Source organism: Numida meleagris, chromosome 1 (assembly GCF_002078875.1).
Source record: "Numida meleagris isolate 19003 breed g44 Domestic line chromosome 1, NumMel1.0, whole genome shotgun sequence".
Lineage (NCBI taxonomy): Eukaryota > Metazoa > Chordata > Aves > Galliformes > Numididae > Numida > Numida meleagris.
Window position 1 is genome coordinate 531,570 of NC_034409.1, and position 4,027 is coordinate 535,596.

The 4,027-nt window shown below is 51.9% G+C and overlaps 1 protein-coding gene and 1 long non-coding RNA gene across 2 annotated transcripts in view; one reads left to right on the forward strand and one right to left on the reverse strand.

Annotated features, from left to right (window-relative positions):
• LOC110392227 overlaps nucleotides 1-4,027 on the reverse strand; it is a 13,912-nt gene that overhangs the window by 6,613 nt on the left and 3,272 nt on the right. The gene's annotated exons all lie outside the window — the stretch shown is intronic.
• On the forward strand, nucleotides 2,838-3,369 carry LOC110392229. Its single transcript, XR_002434266.1, has 3 exons — nucleotides 2,838-2,985; nucleotides 3,080-3,082; nucleotides 3,337-3,369. It is a non-coding gene; the product is annotated as an uncharacterized LOC110392229 (long non-coding RNA).

Sequence of the window (4,027 nt, forward strand, 5' to 3'; positions counted from 1 at the left end):
GATGGATGGATGGATGGAAGGCATCATGGACAGACGGACATAGGGATGGACACATGGATGGAGGGATGGATAGATGGAGGGAGGGATGGATGGATGGAGTCATGGACAGATGGATGTAGGGATGGAGGGATGGATGGGTGGGTGGGTGGGTGGACGGATGGCATCATGGACAAATGGACATAGGGATGGACACATGGCTGGATGGAGGGATGGATGGAGTCATGGACAGATGGATGTAGGGATGGATGGATGTTATGGACAGATGGACGTAGGGATGGACACATGGATGGATGGGTGAGGGAGTGCATGGATGGAGAGCGTCATGGACAGATAGACATAGGGATGGATGGACAGACGGATGGACGGATGGATGGATGGAGTCATGGACAGATGAACTTAGGGACAGACACATGGATAGAGGGTGTTATGGATAAACGGACATCGGGATGGACACATGGATGGATGGAGTCATGGACAGACGGACGTAGGGATAGATGGATGGATGGATGGAGGAATGGGTGGGCAGATGGAGGGCATCGTGGAAAGATGGACACAGGAATGGACACATGGATGGATGGAGGGATGGATGGATGGAGTCATAGACAGATGAAAGCAGAGATGGACACATGGATGGATGGACTGGTGGATGGGTTGAGGAAAGTATGGATGGACTCACAGACGGATGTAGGGACATACACATGGATGGATGGATGGATGGATGGATGGATGGATGGATGGATGGATGGATACATGGATGGACACGTGGATGGAGGAAAGTATGGATGGACTCATGGATAGATAGATGTAGAAATGGACATGTGGATGGATGTATGGACACATGGACAGATGGACAGATGTATGGATGGACAGATGGATGGGTGGACAAAAGCATGGATAGATGGATGTAGGAATGGACACATGGGTGGATGGAGGGATGGATGGATGGATGGATGGATGGATGGATGGATGGATGGATGGATGGATGGATGGATGGATAGATTTACAGACAGATGAACACAGAGATGGACACATGGGTGGGTGGATGGATGGATGGACAGATGGATGTAGGGATGGATGGATGGACGGATGGAGTCATAGACGGATGTAGGGATGGACACATGGATGGATGCAGAAAAGAACGGATGGACTCATGGATAGGTGGATGTAGGGATGGACAGATGGATGGATGGGTGGGTGTGGGTAGATGGACGGACAGAGGGAGGGAGGGGTGGGTGGATGGACAGACGGATTCATGGACAGATGAATGGATGGATGCGTGGATGGATGGAGGAAAGTATGGATGGAGTCTTGGATAGATGGATGTAGGGATGGACACACGGACGGATGGATGGATGGAGGGAGAGAGTCATGGATGGATGTAGGGATGGACACATGAATGGAGAGATGGATGGATGGATGGGTGGATGGACGGATGGAGGGAGGGAGTCACGGACAGATGGATGGATGGAGTCGTGGATAGGTGGATGTAGAGATGGACAGATGGACGCATAGAGGAAGGAAGAGAGGGATGGAGGAAAGTACAGATAAATGGATGAAGAGACAGAGGAAAAGTAGGGACAGATGGACTCATGGACAGACGAATGCAGAGATGGACGGGTGCACGTATGGGTGGACGGATGGAAGGAGGGATGGACGGAGGGACACGCAGAAAGAGGAACGTAGGGAAGGGCGGCAGAAGAGGTGGACGGACAGACGGACAGGCGCTCATCGACATGACGCCCACTTCCCTCTCAGGCAACGGGACGTTCGCTTTGTGCCACGAAACCCACGCGGACCGAGGGGCCCCCACTCGGTGCCGGCACCCACCGCCGCCCCACGGCGAGAAGCAGAGCCAGACCTTGCCCCCCANCACGGGATCACAGAATCATGGGATAATGGGATCAAGGAAGCATAGGATTGTGGGATCATGGGACTATGGCTGGAACTGGGTGATCTTGAAGGTCTCTTCCAACTCAAGTAGCTCTATGGGATCACAGGATCACAGAACCATGGGATCATGGAAACACGGGATTGTGGAATCGTGGAATCAAGGAAGTATAGAATCCTGGCGGCGTGGAATCATGGGACCGTGGTTGGAACTGGATGATCTGGAAGGTCTCTTCCAACTCAAGTGGTTCTGTGGGATCGTGGGATCACAGAACCATGGGATCACGGAAACACGGGATTGTGGAATCGTGGAATCAAGGAAACATAGAATCCCGGCATCATGGAATCATGGGATCATGGTTGGAACTGGATGATCTTGGAGGTCTCTTCCAACCCAAGCGGTTCTATGGGATCGCGGGGTCACAGAACCATGGGATCATGGAAACGTGGGATTGCAGAATCGAGGAATCAAGGAAGCAGAGTCCTGGCATCGTGGAACCATGGAATCACAGAATGGTGGAACAATGGAATCACAGAATCATGGAGTCATGGGGTCGTGAGACTGTGAGATCATGGAAATGTGGTTGGAACTGGATAATCCTGAAGGTCTCTTCCAACCCAAGCCATTCTATGAGATCACAACATCAAGGGACGGTGCAATCACAGAATGAAGGAATCATGGAACCATGGAATTGTGGGATCACAAAATCTTGTAATCATGGAGTCATGAGATGACGGAATCAAGGAATCACAGAATGGTGGAATCGTGGAATCACAGAATCACGGAGTCCTGGGATTGTGGGATTGTGAGATCATGGAAATGTGGTTGGAACTGGATGATCTGGAAGGTCTCTTCCAACCCAAGCTGGTCTGTGGGACTGCGGGATCACGGAAACTTGGGATCATGGGATCATGGGATCACAGAATCATGGGATCACGGAAACATGGGATTGTGGAATCATGGGATCAAGGAAGCACAGGATTGTGGGATTGTGGTTGGAACTGCATGATCTTGAAGGTCTCTTCCAACCCAAGCCGTTCTATGGGATCACAACATCAAGGGATGGTGCAATCACAGAATGAAGGAATCATGGAACCGTGGAATCACAGAATGGTGGAATCATGGAATCACAGAATCACGGAGTCCTGGGATCGTGGGATTGTGAGATCATGGAAATGTGGCTGAAACTAGATGGTTTGGAAGGTCTCTTCCAACCCAAGCTTGTCTGTAGGATTGTGGGATCATGAAAACTTGGGATCATGGGATCACGGGATCACAGAATCATGGGATCACGGAAACATGGGATTGTGGAATCATGGGATCAAGGAAGCATAGGATTGTGGGATCGTGGGATCATGGTTGGAACTGGATGATCTGGAAGGTCTCTTCCAACCCAAGCTGTTCTATGGGATCACAAAATCAAGGGATGGGGCAATCACAGAGTGAAGGAATTGTGGGATCACAAAATCATGTAATCATGGCGTCATGAGATCACAGAATCATGGAATCACAGAATGGTGGAACCATGGGATCACAGAATCACGGAGTCATGGGATCGTGGGATTGTGAGATCATGGAAACATGGCTGGAACTGGACGATCATCTTCAAGGTCCCATCCAACCCAACCCCAGCTCTGGGATTCCGTGGGATCATGGGATGACGCAACGACAGAATGAAGGAATCGTGGAACGGGGCAAGTGCGTCGTCACAGAACCACATCATCACGGGATGATGGAGTCGTGGAGTCACAGAATGGAGCAGCCACAGAACTGTGGAACCACGGAACCACATCAACGTGGGATCGTGAAGTCACGGGATCGTGGAATCCCAGAATCACGGAATTGCGGAATCACGGAACCACAGAACCCCAGAATCACAGAACCCCAAAATCAATCACAGAACCCCATTGGGTTGGACGGGACCCCAGCCCCATCCCCCACTGCGGGCTCGGTGCCCCCCACCAGCTCAGGGCACCCAGGGCCCCATCCACGGCCACGAGCCCCAAGGATGAAGGCACCAAGAGGAGCCCAAAGCAACGGCAGAAGCCGGGAGAGGGGCACCCAGCACAGAGCAGAGGGGTGGGCAGCCCCCTCCCAGGATCCAGGATGGGTTCCAGGAGCGCGCCCTGGGCTCAGCAC